Genomic DNA, 17,635 nt, shown 5'->3' with positions numbered 1-17,635 from the left:
TCAGGCAGCAAAGCTGCTTCATTTTTCTTCTATTTACTGATGCTGTTTTCAGCCAAGTGTCAGGAAGGCTTTCTAGCCTATAGTCTTCCAGTGTTAACTAGTTCGGTACAGGTATCTCACACTTTTTCTCCTTCCCTGTAAGACTGTTCAGAGGTTTAAAGGAATACAAAGCATTCAACAGATGCTGAACACTTCTGTCTTCCTCGGTAAAGCAGCAGAGTATGCTCCTGCGGCCCAGTTCTCCTCCCTTGGCCATGAGAGTAGTTTCTTTGAAGTTACTTTTAAATCTTGTAGGCTTTGCCCCTTGTGAAGAAAAACTGACTTCACCTTTGGCACTGAATGCAAGATCACTCACAGTTCTGCTTCAGTTATAATACTGAGGTCCAAGGAATAAGGAAGATAACCTAGCTCTTAAGTTGTCCTATTCCATGAAGTTAAACTTCACTTTAATCTTTCTACTTTTCATTTATTTTTGTGAGTCTGATATCTTGAATAGATCAGGTCACAAGCGTTAGTAGCAGGAAGAGAAGGAGCAAAAACCATTGTTAGACAAGAATGCTAATTCTGAGAGTGGGCATCGAAACCTGGGGTCGGCTTGTGCCACATTGTGAGAGTTCAGCAATGCTCCATTCATGTGTGTGACAAGCCTCCTTGTGAGGAAGCTTTTTAAAAGTGACTCATTCTGAGGAAGCTTTGGATACAGTTCCAAAAGCAGAATATAAAACCTGTGAGAATGAGGGAAAGCAAAAAGAGCAGGCAGCAGAACCAAGCAGGAAGGCATACAAAAAGCAGCTCTTTGCAAGTTCATTTTTCCATTACATTTGACATTCTTCAGGAGAGAGAACTGTGCTGCACACTTGTGGCCTCAGGCAGTGGAGCTGGAAGAAGATATTTCAAGAACTGCAGAACACACACACAGCTGCATTACACAGGGAGGATATGAAAATTGAATTGACAAGATTGTGATGCTAACTTGCACTGGAGTTACAACAGCCAATGTAGTCCCTTTTGAAGTAGAAAATTCTACATATTCCTACCTCTTTTGTCACTTATTTAGACATTTGTAAGGTGGTTAAGAGATTTGACAGCTCACATTAGCTAAACTAACAAGAATTAAGTATATTATTCTGATAGATTCTCAAAAGAAAACAAGCAATACGTGAAAGCTGTGTGTGAATTTTTGAGATGAAAGATACCACCAGTACTAGTTCTAAATAGACAGCTAGAAAAATACATAACCCGATGACGCCCTATGGGTTCTAACAACTCTGACTTCTGCATGTCCTTTTTAAGTCAACGACACCATCACCGTGAAATGAAAACAAAGAGTGTTTTGTGCTCCCTCTGCTGGCTCTGGAGCAGCAGGAGCTGACAAATACCAAACCCAGAGCTCTGCTGTTCAGCCCAACTCAGACATAATGAAACAGAAACAAAAAGCAGTGACTTTCAGTACGCTTTTGCATGTAGCTGTTGTTGTTTAACAACTGAACAATAACAACAAAAACTGAAATGATTTTTTTCTTCTTATAAGGAAAAAATGTAGCACTCTTTTTGAAAGTGATGGAAAAGTCATTTATAATTTTTACTCATCTTCATGACACGGAAGGCAGTGGCATCCATCACCATCTGCATGGTACCTGGGACAAGGCTATGCAACTGAGTGGTTTGCAGCAGTACAGATATCGGCAGACTCTCTCCAAGTACAAGTGAATTTATGTCCACGGGTGCTGGCCTAGAGCTTGATGATATTAAGATCTTGCGTCACAATTCAAGCAAGTAGTGGATCAGGCCTCAGCTGCTCTTATTAGCCTAGATGAACTAAGGATTTAACTCGTGGTCAGAGAATGTAAATATGAAAGAATTCCAATTAAAAAAAAATAATAAGAAGACAGAAGATTTAACACAATTTTTTGATGAAAAGAGGTTTGTTCTCACTGAGTTTGTAGGAAAATGCAGTGAATTTGATGTAGGCTGATATTCTGGTACACTTTGATGTAAACTAAGTGGTTGCTGTCCTGTGCAGCATCCACAGATGTTATGTAGAGAGCTGTCTCGTCTCAGGGTGAACACACCCTGCAGTGGTACCTCTGTGGCAGTTCCTGCAGAATAAGGTGTGAAGAGTGATACCAGAACACAGGGTAGACTCATTAACCCTGAAAACATGTCACACTTACCTTTTAGTGACAACAGAATTCTTAGGAGTCTTGTGTGATGGGTCAGATTTGATTCAGACCTCTTAATCTTCAAAAGAGCAGAAGTTGGCCTTTAGCACCTAAAAACATATTTATAGATATTTTAGGTCTGATTAATATATGCATCAATACAAGAAAAAAAAAAAAAAAACTTTGTATATTCAAGGAAAGCACACATAAAAGTGTCAGAAGCATACATAACCCTAACTTTTTCATTGGGAATTTGTGGTCCTTCAAAGCACCAAAATAACATGTACGTTAATGTTAGAGTACAGTGCTATGGCCCTAACAGAAGTCATGAAATGTTACTCTGTTACTCCTTTACCAGCAAATGCGTAATTCTGCTAATTCTCAGCTTTTGTTGTTGTTGTTGCTGTTTGTTTGTTTGTTCGTTTGTTTTCCCTATTGTGTTACTACTGCTGTTCTTGAACTGCATGTGTGCAATTCCTTCTTTGTTGGTGACCATTGTGAAGACCATCTGGAGAACTCTCATTTGATGGTATAACTGGATATCAGCATAGACCCAGAGCAATTACAAGTTCCCTTAAGACAACTGGACTGCACTAGCAGGATAGCTGTGTAAGCAATTGGAACATTAGGCCCATCCCACACTTTGGGCCTTGGTATGCCCTTCATCATTTAGAGAACTGCATTCAAAAAGAAATTTTAGAGTGATATCTAAATGCCTTCCTTCAGCAAAGAAACTTACATGAGGCGCACATGAAAAAGATGTGAGAAAATTCCACTGGCTATTCGATTAACCCTCAGGAACAGAACTTGCTAACATAATGAAGCATGACACATCATCAGGAAACTGCATCTATCTGAAGAAGTGTCACACAGTACAGTCTTCTGAAGCATGAATAGTTTGCATTATGGAAAGAGAAAAAGATTTTAATTTTATTTCAATCTCAGCTACCAGCCTACCACCCCTGGGGTAGACAAGCTTCTATATGCAAGACTGCATAGCTTAGAAAGTCACATAAATTATTATGGCATGAATAACAGTAAAAGCATCATAAACCAGTCCTTTCTCTGTTATAAATGGTAAATAACTTCTATCCTTCCTCTTTTAAATTCTTTTCTTAAGGATATTTCAAGAAAGAATAATTCTTACTTTAGAATAAAATGGAGAATAAAGAATTTAAAATTGAACTACATAAATTATTCACTTGATTCAATTTTATTAGAGAAAGATTCAGGGAACACTTTCCTTGTGATTTCCTTGTGTAAACTATTTTTAATGGAATCTGTGTGCTTAACTTTTCTGGATAGGTCACAATGATAATGCTCATTTGTATACTATTTCCCTCTGTGAATATTACAGGATCTATGAATTGGGCTAATAGCATCTTTAACCTGGAAGGAGAGGCCTGATGTGGGGTGGAGCGATGGTCCGATATTGAATACAGCCATTTGCCTGATAATCTTTTACATCAGAGACACTACTATGCCTAATCATGAGCAGTCGTTCGTTATTGTTGTATGTCACAGAAGAAAAAAAAAACAAAAAAAAAAAAAAAAAAACTTTCCTCATTTCCACCATGACTTTCATATGAACAGAGCTAGAATAAAAGAGAAGAAATGTTAATTCTGGTACTAAGATTCAGCTCAGTTCCTACCCAGCATAATGAAAGTTCCCTTCCAGGGTCTGGCCAGCTCTGGATCCACTCCTCCAAGTAACTACACACAACAGGAGCCATAATCTTTACAACCACTTTCGAACCATGCTCCTTTCCTTCTGATGCACTTAAAGCTGGTTTGAAACAATGCTCCTGACTTTCACAAGGTCATATATAAAAATGTTATAGTTCCACACTCAATTTCCTTTCTAGTCCCTTTTAAGTTATCAGACATCATTGTTTCTGCTGAAAATGCCTTTTGGTGTCTTGAATATTCTATATTTGGCCTCACTACCACTGCTAAACGATTTAATGAACAGTTTTAATGAGAAAAATCCCTACCAAGTAGGCTACTGAGCTGCTAATATCTCATTCCTAGCATCCTCACAGTATTCATCAGGGCCATGTAATGATTGGGAATTAATTATTTCAGAGAGGTGTTTTTTCTGAAATTTTCAAGTGTCCTCATCAAGATTCGAGTGAAGTACTCTCAGATCATTGCCCAAATTTTATCTCCTTAGAAATAAAAATTACACGACCAGAATAATAAGCAAAATAAAAAGAGTATACAAAGCAGACATCAAGACTCATTTTCCAATGGAATAATTAGACCAATTTCCTCTTTTTTGTGTCTAATTTACAAGAAGTAGAAAGAAAATACAAAGTAAACATTATCCTGAAATAGTGCAGAAGAATTATGGGGTTAGTGATACCTGATCACTGTGTTCGGTTATTTTCAACGAACTAATTCCTGCTCAGCATGGTCTTTTTGAGAGCTGTGAAAGATCAACAGCTGCAAAAACAGACCAATAACTACCCTGAAGTTTCACACCTGCATGCAGAGACTCCCTCATCAACTCCCTGAACTTTGTCCTTTAACTGTAAGGCAAAGGGTTTTTTCAAGCACCCTGCTTCTGTTTCCTTAGTAAACAATGGGAGCAATTAAAGCTATTACATATCCTCTAGGCAGAAGGATACCAGTATCAAGCTGGAAAATATATGGCTTATAACTGAACTGGTTAGATTCATAATTCTTCTACTGTAGATGATAAAATGTTACCAAATGCAAAAAGTGGTAGTAAATTTTTATTATTGCACAGGAAATAGCTTCAACACTTGGCTATAAATGCTGTTCAAATTGAAATGTTTTTAATAAACAAGTTTCTGACAAGAAATTATGCTGTATTTTAGTACAGTGTAATGCGAGTTGTGTTGTGTTGCACTGCATTATAAATGTAGCTGAAGAAAAATAAGAGAGTTAGTAGAACCACTTTGAAACTGTGGATTCAAACCCAGAAATGAATGAAACAGAGATCTGCGTTCTCAAAGAAGGTTAAGGGGAAAAAAAAAAAAAAAAAAAAAAAAAAAGCTATGGAAATAGTAAAGACCATAAGACCTTATCTCTCTCTACAACTACATGAAGGGAGACTGTGGTGAGATGGGGGTCAGCCTCTTCTCCCACGTAACTAGTGATAGGATTAGAGGGAATGCATCAGAAGAGATGGATATTAGGAAATACTTCTCTGAGGGAGTGCTCAGGCACTGGAATGGGCTGCCCAGGGAGGTGGTGGAGTCACCAAACCTGGAGGTGTTCAAGGAAAGTTTAGACACTGTGTTGAGGGATGTGGCTTAGTGAGAAATTTCGGTGATAGGTGGATGGTTGGACTGGATGATCTTGTAGCATTTTTCCAACCTTGGAATTCTATGATTCTGTGAATCTATCATACTGATAAATGGCTAAACATGAATTCAAAAACAAACAAACAACCCACAATAAACAAGAATCGGTAGTGACAGCTGTTCAAAGCAGCACAACTCAATCTTTTGTTTAGAGATGTCTAATTGGTTGAATGAATAGCTTTGTGCTGCAGAAATGCCTTCAGGATGTGCTCCCACTGACATCATTGTACCACCTGCTTTGGAAGTACTGTACCATACGCATTTACATAAACTTATGTAAAAGGAAAATGTCAGCTTTAGTCTGATATCTCCATTCTGTTGTTAAAAAGATGTGCATGCATAAGCAATGGCAAGACTTATGGAGGCAAGACATGCGCATGCAGAGAAATTCTGTGCTGCATATTTCAACAAGGTTGGAATCTACCTCTTGATTTTCCCATCCATGCAAAGTGATTATATGGTGAATGTACAGTAGATTTAATGCATATGAAATAAGGTCTATTCATATGAGTGAGTAAATGGGAGCCCAGGAACACTGTTCCCTGCACTTCAGACTTAAGTCTTTAAACAGTTCATATGAGAATCATTTTTTTTTTTCAAAATGTATTCAGTTATTAATGTGTCTTCCTTTTGAAAATATTTCCTATGTCATGACTGAAGTGATTTATACAACAATAGACATTATGGTCTCCCCCTGCTCTCATGAAGCATATTTTTATGTGACAAAAGTAGTAGTCTGAAAAAGGTTTGCATAGAGTGATCAGGCTGGGGAGTTACTATGGACAAGGTACCTGGAGAATAAAACTAACTGCACCCTACAGGTAATAGAGTGAAAATTAAACATGTATATATATATTTATATATAAAAGTATTGAAAATTGAAGAGATCAGTTCAGTTGGCTGGTGGAACTTTTCACTGTGGTTAGAAAAAGCACATACAATGAGCTTGTTCTGCTGCCTAAAGAGGAAACTATACTGAATAGTTGTGCTGAATGTATTTCTTCTAAGCAGGTGACTAGTGAAGTAAATTTGGGCTTGTAGACCATTTTGAAATGTGCTTGAGGAAAAAAAAACACCAAAGAATATGCTTTATTGAAGGCCACCAATGCTGACATATGCCTATGTTTTATTGACATGAGACTAGTTCTTTCTCTGTGGGACATATTTTGCTTATTTAAAATTTGGTCTTCTTACACTTTGGTGCCACTGCAGTACCACTTATTCAGACCAGGGTTAGTAAGCACACCCTGTGCTACTGAGAGCAGTAGCCAATGGAAAAATCTGATTCTTTATCAGACCAGCAGGTAGTAAAAACTGGTGGCTTAAGAACTGATGTTTTAACAGTTCAGAGATTTCAAGATGCCCATTGTGTCATCTCTCTTTTCTGATTAATCCCAGTGGAAGCTATATTACTTCTGGAATATAAGACTCTTCATTCAGGGATGCAAGTAGGTAATCCTGCGGAAAAAAAAAAGTTCGTTAAGTATAAGCACATTAAAAATAAATAACAAAAAGACAGGGCTCTAAATACCTTAACCATTTCAAAAACAAACAAACAAAAACAAAACAAAACACTTTTAATTCCTTCTGGAGAGAGATAATCTGCCATACTAAAAGATGGCTTCTAAGTTTGATACTTCATTGAGAGATCATGGGAGCATATCCATCCTGGTAATTAGTTACTTAATTTTTATGTTTCTTGCTGTTCATTGCAACACATTTACAGCAAATCATTTTGACTACATTTGCTCTGAAACATTAAGCCTCAATACCACATTTTTATCTTAAGAATTTATCTAGATGCCAGATGTTAGACGGACACAGGAGTAAACACTTGAAGGTAGTCAGAAAACAGGGTGTGCCCGGCTTACTCTACAGCTCTAAGGTCTTCTTTATCCACATACTATAAACTTGTAAATCCCACGTCCCAAGATTATAAAAAATAATTTCCAATGTTATTTTCCAATGGTATTTTTCAAATTCAAATGATTACTTCCATGCAGTTGGCAGCTCTGGTTTATTGCATTTAAGAAACAAATAAAGCACTTTTAAGTAACACCATTGTTTAAGACAAATTGCCTTCCTGAAACTCCAGAAAAAGACAGACCCATTTTCTTCTCATCCCCAGACACAACTTCCATTAAAACAGATCAAAGAGAGAATGTACTTCCTCCTATTTAGATTTTTTAACCATCTCAGATCAGACTCATGAATGCCATTTTAATGGACAAGCTGTCAAAAAAAAAAAAAAAAAAAAAAAGTGCATAACACGTTTCATTTTAAGAAACAGATACAGTGATGTATTATATGTGTGTTGCGTAATGTAGTACGACTACGTTACACTGAATACAGTATTTTGCCCTTTTCTGCACAGCGTCAACTGACTAAACTTATAAATCATTATAGAATTGTTTGAGTTGGAAGAAGCCCTTAAAGGCCATCCAGTCCAACTCCCTGCAATTAACAGCGACACATTTAGTTAGATCAGGTTGCTCAGAGCACCTCCAGCCTGACCTTGGATGTCTCCAAGGACAGGACATCCACTACCTCTCTGCTCAATCTGTGCCAGTGCCTCACCACCCTTATTGTAAAATATTTCTTCCTTATACCAATCTAAATCTCCTCTCTTGTAGTTTGAAACCATTTCCCTTTGTCCTATGACAAGAGACCCTGCTAGAGTCTGTCCCCTTCTTTCTTATAGCTCCCCTTTAGATACTGAAAATCCTCTATCATGTCTCCCCAGAGACTTCTTCTCCGAGGATGAACAGTGTTCAGTGTGGAAAAAAAATACTATCACTTCACATAAGCTCTTTGTTTTTAATACTGTCCTGAAACAACTGTCAATGTATATACATACTTACATATATTCCATGCACATCCTCTATTTCTGTTTAGAGGTGAACAAAGACCACTCAGTACTTTAAGTCTGACAATTATACTCTGCACCCTACAGTCACTACCCTCCCTGTACTCCATTTGTTTTGGTGCAGAGCCAGATAAAACATCCAAAGTTCTTCCCCCCCCCCCCCCCAACCACCCAACCACCCCAAATACTTCAGTGCTCCTTTCCACTATTATACTGAAAAAAAAAAAAAACCCAAAACAACAAAAAACACCCAACCATTGGGTACTGTCCTATCATTACTATAGGTTCATTGTCCACAGAGGAACTGGAAAGTGTCTGTGAATAAATCAAAATAGAGATGTTTTACCAAGTCACCTAAATGTAAACATTTTTTTTACAACTTTACATTTGACATGTGGAACATTTATTTTCTGTAATATCAGCACTTAAAATATTTTATCCCTTCCTTCTGTTACAATGTTTTGGGAAAGGGTAACAAAGCCCGGTGTGTTTTAGCCTCTGGTTGATTTCCTTTGTATTTATACCTTTTTTTTTTTTTTGGTCATACCACAAGACAAATGATGTCCCGTCCTACTGCTATTTCAGTCCGGTAGCTCAACCAATTAAAGTGCAGAGCTCCTATAGCTGCAGAGCTCCTATAGCTGAACTGCTTGGGAAAAGTAAACAAACAAATAAACAACAACAACAAAACAGTATTTCTGAGCTAAAAAAATTCTTTTTTTCTTTTTTAATTACAGCAGAAGCAGAAATTAAGAAGAAAAGCAATTTCCTTCCTCACCATTTTCAAGCTTTTTTTTGTCTAAGACTTTCACTGTTGAAGTAATAGGCTTTTTCCTCCAACGATAACATCAACAAATCTCTTGTACAAAATATTTGCTCTATCCCAGGAACAAAGCAAACTTAAGGAGTGCCTTCTGACTGTCTATTCCTTAACCATGATTTGAACTGTCAGTCACTGACAGTTCCTATATTTACAGACAAATTATGGCAAATGGAGGTTGCATGAAAAGCAGGGGTAACTCTTCTGCAGAGCAGACCCCAAAATTTTACCCTAGCCCAGTCATGGACACTCAGCTCCTTATGTTTATGATTTGGCAGATGCAGCAGTGCTTAGAAGTTGCTGTCTGTGGGCTGAACTGCACAGGGCATCACTCTTCAGCAGAAGAACAGTATAACCTTCCACCACTACAGGTAGATGTGAAATAGGTTGCGAAATATACCCCTAGCTTTGATGTGGACTTTTATATGACCCACGTTCTTGAGAAGAGGCTTTTACTGATACAGCTTTGCTTAAAATAAAGTGGAATTGTGCTTTAATTTAAACAGAATAAATGATGCTTAGAATGGATGTCTATGCTTATGCTTGTCACTAGCGAAAGATACAAGATGGATAAAGGTCATATTTGTATATGGCAAAATATTACTTACATTGATCAAGACCTTTCTTACATTATTCCCAATTCAACATAGCAGTGGGGTTTGTATTCATTCAATAATTACTTATACATTATTAGCCAGGATTTTCACGTAACAACTTGAAAGCAAGTGGGCAGAAAAAAAGATTTCCAGTTTCTAGTACAAATAGTGATTCTTCTTGTCCAGTCTCACTCCCAGTCAGCTACTGGGATGAACAAGTGTGTGTACCTTCTAGTACATAGGTCTCTCCAAAAGCAATACCTCCTATTTATTTCCATGTTCAAAGACCACAGTAACACTATTTGATAGAGTACATTCTTAGCATGAAACTCTACTTTTCAACATAGTTACCACTATTAGCTATGCATTTTCACCAGCAAACTACTTCTGGAAAAGTCCTCATACATTGCGAAGTGCAACAGACTTGCTATAACTCAGCTGTATGGGAACAAATAATTGTCTCCATTTTCCTAATGCAGTTTCATAACAAGGCGAGCTCAGTAAAAGCTGCTTTGGCAAAACTCTTCACTCGGAATATTAAAATGAACAACTGTATAGTTCAGTGGTATTCATTGACTAAATCACATTAATTACTATATTGTAAAATATTCCCATATTACTTTATGCTATTACTGCTGCATTTTTAATACGTAGGCTCCTTTTGCCCAGTTTCCTTCTCTGTGCAGTTCAAGAAAGAAACACCTGGATATAAAGATTGAAATTACAGGGCTGAGTTTTTGTAAGCTATCTCTATAGTAACTTCTGTGCTTATGCTTGTCTTTATTTTTCACTCCATATGCAGCGGTGAAAGAAGATAAGATAGTAAAGGAGAATGGATTGCCGTATGTAAACTATTCTTCCCATGTGTAGAGAACTTTTGTCTATTCTACAGTGCTGATAACTTTTAAGGTAAGAATAGCAGTGTTTTAATGAGAAGTCTTACATCTAGAAAGATATTTATAGATAGAGCTAAACTACTTTCAAACCATAAAAGGTATGCTTTTGCCTATTTAATACTCTCAGGATTTTGAAAAACCATCTCAAACTATACTGGGCATAAGAATGAACACTGATCAGTTGGAATCTCCTCAGTGTTTAAACTCAGTGCAATTTACTGTTATAGACAGACCAACAAAACTTAATGAACTTATGTTGGTATTATTTACACACATTTCTCAGAGAATGCCAAAGCTTTCACTGGCAGAGAAGCATTGTAAAGAAGAATCTGTAACTAGACAAACTAGAAAAAGTTTTCAGCATAGAGCAATCCATGAGAAAACATTTTCATTACCCTATGCTATACAGGTGACTATGCAAGAAGAATAAAAGAATGCTGGTGACCCAGAGCCTGATGCTATTGCTTACTACCTTTGAAACAGTAGCTGTTTTGTTAGTATGTCAAGATCTTGCATTTTTGTTCTGGCAGTTGCCTAAATAGCAGGATTTAATGATTATCTACAAAAGTGAATCACGTGATAATTAACTGGCTTTGTTCCTCTTGCCATACTCAGGTAGATAAGATAGGAAAGGAATAATAGCCTCAGCAGTAGTTGTGTTTCCAAGGCAGAGTGCCACTTTATTTCACCATCTGAAAGACATTCTGTACTGCTTTTCTCAGTACTGCTGACATCTCCAGGCTGACAGAATGTTTATTACAAATACCTGGAAGTTGAACATTAACGGTATTAAATTTTTAAAGTACTGTACAGGTTTTCCTCAGCTATGTATTACATATGCCATGCATTAAACTGAAATACAGCCTGTAGTTCCATTTTCTTGAGTTCCATGTCAGTTTTCTTCTTTGTTATTGTAAGGTCCCTCCTAGTAAAGAGGGTTTCAGCCTCTTTTGAAGAGACTGAAATGCTTGTGTTGCTTTTATAAATAGAAATACTTGTTCTTTGAAACTTTTGCATTTCTGTAACATGCTGGACTTTCTTTTACCAGGCTCCCTCTATATGAATACATATTTTTGGTGATCTTGGTGCAAACTTTTCTTCTGTTTGTGTAAAATGTGTTACATTTACTAATGCTTTTTAACCCAGACTACATTCTTTGCCCATCATTCTTTGGTTGGTAAGCTTAAAAAAAAAAAAAAAAAAAAAAATCGCTTCAGATCTCTTTTCCTGCTGTCTTATGTTCCTTTAGATATATTCTGAAGAAAGCTTCTTTCTCTGAGTTGAAAAATGTCCCAGTATGCTTTGTACTGTTTAATTTTTCATCTTGTTAATACCAATAATATAATGTATTTGAACACCACAATATTTTCATAAGATTCATTGGGGGGTCTATCTTTTTCAAGCATAACTCTAATGTTTGGATAATGAAGTATGGAGGCTGAAGTAGATAACCTGCTGACCACCTGAACCCAGAAAGATTAAAATGTATGATTCAAAGCTATTTGACAGAGGTGCTTTCTGGAAGAAAGATTCCTGTAGTGCTCTATCATTAACATCTAGATACTTCATACTGAAAAACTGAGGAAAGTTGAAATCCGAATGCCTAACATAGCTAAAAAAACGTTTAGACAAAATGGTAGGTACAATAACCAGAGTTGTTGAGCTACATTTTTACTATCAGTTAGTCTATTTTAAGAAATTTCTTTTTCTTCCTGAAAGTCTAAAGTTTTAGTTTCTCAAAAATGAGCAAGTAACTGAAGAAAAATATCTACTTTGGTATGTAAACTAAAGGTTGCAGAAGATGGCATCAATAAATATTGAATAAAGAGAGCAAAAGCAGCATGTTGATAATAAAGCTTTGTCTGACATTTTAGCCTCTAAAAATTAACTGCCAAAAAAAAAAAAAAAAAAAAAAGGTATAATGAGTGAATTTGAAAGCATGCAGTAGTAAGATTAAAATATATATATTAGCAGAAACACTTTTTTTAACAAATATACCAGTGAAGGAAAAGGGACTGTAGGAAATACTCATGTTTTGAAGATGCAGTTTTCATGAGAGCTATTAAGTAGCTAGAAAATGTGAAAGATTGAACAACGCTCATTTTCATTGGAATTGTCTTTGATAATAGAAGTCATCAAAAATCTTAAATGCAGACAATTTTGTGCACATCTTATTACACTGAAAAAACTGTAGTCAATGATTACAGAGGCGAGACCTTGGCTTTGACTTATTCTAGACTGCTAACAGTTAAAGACTGTCTTGGATCATAGCCTGGATACATTCTGAAGATTGTCAAATGAAACCCCCAGTCTGACTTCATGAAAAATCTTGATTTAGTCAAATGGTTTATTGATGTCACTGAAGATGAGGCTTCACTGACTTTTCAAAATAAAATGTACAGATGGCTATACAAGAGCTTGAACTATACAACTATAAAGGATCTATTTAATTATCAAAATTCACTCACATTCTTAAATGTTTTCTATTCCAAAGTGGCTATTCTTATTAAATTTAAATATGTTTCGTAGCTCCCTTTCTTCTCAAATAAAGCTCACATTGTGATTGTAAAGTGTAATTTATTTTTGGCTTACTTCATTGAAGTTATGTCCAGAAGTATTGCACAAACTCTCTACTGAGGATCATTTATTATACCTGGAGGCCCCAAGGCTTTGCTTCTGTATGGAATATGACTGCCAAGTCAAAGTCATCTGCGCTTCAGAGGAATATGAAGTGCTAAAAAACAAATCTTGTTTGACACCTAGATCATGCCTTGAGGCTACGAATCTGGAGGTTTTTGATTAGTGAAAAGCACTGTTGTTATGAGAGCAGGTGGAATATGACAAATCAAAATTTTCCCAAAACATTGTAGGGGATAAAGAGACCTCTATTACTTTGACATATGCTTGTAAGAGACAACCACAACTATTTCAGTCTCAAAAGCTTTTTGGACAAGAGTGAAATTTTTGATAACCAATTAGAATTGTGAAAAATTGTCAATTCTTCTGCAAAAGTTTTAGGGAGGCTAGAGTGCAACAGCCCATCCTTTTCGCTCCTCAGGTTATTGGGATACATCTTCACTGGCAGTAAATCTGTATGGGTTGATTTATCTTGCTGTGAAGTGCAGTTTTCTCACATACCAAATCATCTTGCAAGGTGTGAACTTTTTACGTTCCCACTCATCAAAACACATACCACAAAACAGATGCATCAAAGATGAATCAAGTTTAAATGCATACTTCAGTTACCAGGTTTCACTTTCAACAGATCTGTATAGGCACTCCAAACAACATGATACAGCTGAGCTGGCCAAGTGACAGCAACCTGCTATCCTGGTAAAATGACAGCTTGGATGAAGTAATCAGTTTACTTTACTCACCTAAATATTGAAACCATACAGAATTTTGCACTGGTCAATCAAAAGAAAAGGATCTCAAAATTTGCTCTGTTCATAGCCCAAGGAGTTATTTTATCCTGTGGTATCACTGTAAAACAGAAGTGTCCTGCCTATACGGTAGCATTCACTGCTTCCATGATCTGCACAGAATAGGAACTGCATTATATGTGGATCTTCCAAAGGAAAATGTGCTAAAATGCGGCCTTTCAGCAAGATGGGAAGTAAACAACAACAAAAAAAAAAGCAGCACAGAAGTACCCAGCCTGACAGGTTTCCAAGGCAAGATATCATAAAATCATAGAATGGTTAGGGTCTGAAGGGATCTTTAAAGATCATGTTGACCAATTCCCAAAATATGCTTATGAGTTGAAATAAAATCAAAAGCAACATTCAAGTTTAGTACCACCATCTAATATTTTCTTTTCTGTCATGATTGATCTTAAAAGAAGCAAAAGATTTTGATTCACTGTAACTAAACTGTGTTTGCGTTGTTTGAATAATTTGTCCTGTTAATCCTCACAACCTCTTAACAGTCCAGAATGATCGTTATTGCCAGGTACATTAGTATGTCACTGCTGGAATTAATCCTTTCAGTTGTGAGTCCTTCAGTAATATTAAAAAAAAAAATGTTTGCATAGGAAAGATCACGAATTAAAGCGCCTGCTTTTCACTAATAAATTCACTAGGAATGTCTTTCTTCCTGGCATAATGAGCAGTCATGAGCTTTTATCATTATGAGAATAAAGAGAACTAATTTGACAGTTCTGCTTCCAGTCTCCTTCTCATTTTTTATTGAAATAACTCATCTGACTTCACGTAGACTGCTCCTGCTTTGTCTGAGGTTTTGAAAATAATCATATAAAAATCCCTTTATTTCAACAATGTCCTCATTTTTCTCGGACATTTTTTGAAATTCTGAATCAAGTGTAAATGGGACTACCCCTTTTTTATATGTGCTCCTTTGAACTGAAAGCCTGAGCTGTGTGGTGTGCAAAGTCCCTTGACAGGTTGATGAGAAAGGGGCACAGCTCAGGTCTGCTATTTGCAGGATATCCTTCTAACTTTTTAAAGCCCTTTTATTAGGGCTAAGCAATCCTTTTATCAGTGCTATCTATTCTTCTACAGAAGTCAATGCTCCCCAGAAAGCTCACCTGAGGTGCTGGCTGAGTACAGAAAAGATTAGGTTCTGCCAGCCTCCATAGTTATATGCCTATATAGTTTCTCTGTTCAATGCTTTCTATGTACGCAACAACACAGAACAGGTACAGAAGCCAATGCTATAACCAGAATATAATCAGACATTTCAAGTGTAAGGAGGGAAACAGAAACAGGAAGCTTTTCAAAGTAAGTTTTTGACAGGGCTGCATACAAACCCTTACTAATCAAAGCCATGCTTGATTAATAGACAGCTTATGGCACTATTGATAGTACTTAAATCCTAGCACAGCTGGATATTAGTGCCGATGAAGTTAATTTTAACATTAAGTGAAAAGGCTTACCTGTGAATTTTTTATGTAAAAAGCTATGATGAGATACAGAGAGCAGATCCCGTACTCAGGAGAGCACACGGATGCATCTGTTCCTTGTCCATGGCACAGAGCTCCCTGTGACTCCCAAAGGAGTCTCCCTGTGATCTCCCTATGAAGGTGCTATTGCAATTTTGCTCCACTTTAAAAGATGACATGCATTTTTGCAGGTGAATCTTTAGTCTGTCTTTTCTGATCAAAATGTACAAAGAATCTAGGACAAGCACATAGTATGGATGAAATCAGGAGAAATCCATACTTTATCTTTAAATCCATAATTTATCTAGCATTGATAGTGACTGCTTGCAATTACTTTAAGACTAACATAACTTGAGAACTGTGTTATTTCCATTGCTTTATGAGAAAATTCTCAAACAAAGCAGAGCTGGTGAAATTTCTTGTCTACAATCATTTCAGATAAATCAAATAAATTACATGACCAAAAGGTTACACAAATTATTTAAACATCTGAGTGAAATCTTTTGGGACCCATAAACATTTCTCAATGATGAAACATAACAATAAGAGTTTTCTTTGTGGAGGTTATGCTGAGGTTCCCTTAGATTCTTTATATAAAAAACCATAAAAACTGATTCCTGGGAAATATATATCAAATGAGGTTCCCCTCACCCCTTACTTGTAGCTAATATTTCACTATAATATCTAATAGTGCTACAGCTATAAACAACACAATACCCTGTTTACAGGGAAATGCTGAATGCTTATGAAGAACTGCAAAAGTAGTATCTAGTTATTTTGACATATGAAAAAAAAAAAAAAAGGAACAAAGGAATGGAATATGAGCTACACATAATTTCACTGAAGAACCTTCTGCCTATTTTTCAGTGTTCGAATGCTGCGCAGCTCAAATGGATTCCCAAACACTAAAATACAATGAGAAAATCAATAATTGCAAGTTAAGCTGCTGCAGAACATTCTAATTTTTATTACCACTTTACAGAGGCTTTCTTCCCCACCTCCCATTGCTCTCTGACCATACAGTCAGATAAAACATCTCCAGAGGAGCAGATCATTCACAACAGCACAAACAATGGACAAAACTAAAGATGAGAAGGTGAGTCAAGGGACAGGGGATGCAGCCAGGAGAGCAGGAGCTGCTGCCAGAAGGAAGCAAATCAGTATCTCCATCAGCAGAAGTGGCTTAGGTAGTCTCATTCTGTCTTTAACAGTCACAAAGCCCTCCCATACTCCCTGCCCAAAGATCTCAAGTACAATATGACCTGCCTTTGTAGCTCCAACTTACCTGATAAGGAGAAGCTAACTTCCATCAAGCATGATGCAACTAATAAATAGATTTGTATCACATTTCCCTTTCTCCTGGGATGACTAGTTTAGTGATTTATGGAGTAAAATTAGCAACAATGCATTAAATATCTAAAAATTGCATTTGTGTGTATAATACATGTATGTAGAAATGTTAGTGATGTGCACAAATACTTATCTAAGCTTACATTTTTGGAGTAAATAAAATTTAACTTACAGGGTTGCTTGCAGAAAGTGAATGTCTACTAAGGTTTTTATACAGGATTAGTTGGTTTCCAGCACTTGTGTGGGGTGATGATTTGCAGCCACTATCAAAGGTTCAGAGGTTTTTATTTCATGTCAGAATCTTGGTTACTTTCTCAGGAAAATTTTTTTAAAAAATAATAAAAAAATCATATTTATATGATCATATAGGAAGATCTATAGTATCAGAAACACTAGTAGACTTTTTCTTGTTGTTTTGGACATAAATTGCTAAGAGAAAATAGTACAGTGCCATTCTGTCAGAAAATTATATATTTAAACCCACTAAAATTCAAGCCCTAGTAAATGAAGCTAATTTTTCTTGTCATTCCTCAGGACCTCAATGTTATTACATAAAGGAAACAGAGGAATAAGACATATGGTTTCTACAACTAATTTTCAATAACTGTTTAGGTATTTTATAAAAAACAGATCACGTAGGGTTGTTTTTTCTCTGGATTGTGATATTAAATTTAGTCACTCTAAAAATTTGTTTCCAATATTTCTGCTTTTAA

The 17,635-nt window shown here is 36.4% G+C and overlaps 1 long non-coding RNA gene across 1 annotated transcript in view; it reads right to left on the bottom strand.

Moving 5' to 3' along the window:
* Positions 1-17,635, bottom strand: part of LOC121108371 — a 109,482-nt gene that overhangs the window by 79,292 nt on the left and 12,555 nt on the right. The window contains exon 4 of the long non-coding RNA XR_005842851.2: positions 2,175-2,272. This is a non-coding gene — a long non-coding RNA (uncharacterized LOC121108371). The remainder of the gene's footprint in view (positions 1-2,174; positions 2,273-17,635) is intronic.

The sequence above is a fragment of the Gallus gallus genome, chromosome 1 (genome assembly GCF_016699485.2).
Source record: "Gallus gallus isolate bGalGal1 chromosome 1, bGalGal1.mat.broiler.GRCg7b, whole genome shotgun sequence".
Taxonomy (NCBI): Eukaryota; Metazoa; Chordata; class Aves; order Galliformes; family Phasianidae; genus Gallus; species Gallus gallus.
This window is presented reverse-complemented; position numbering and strand designations above follow the sequence as displayed.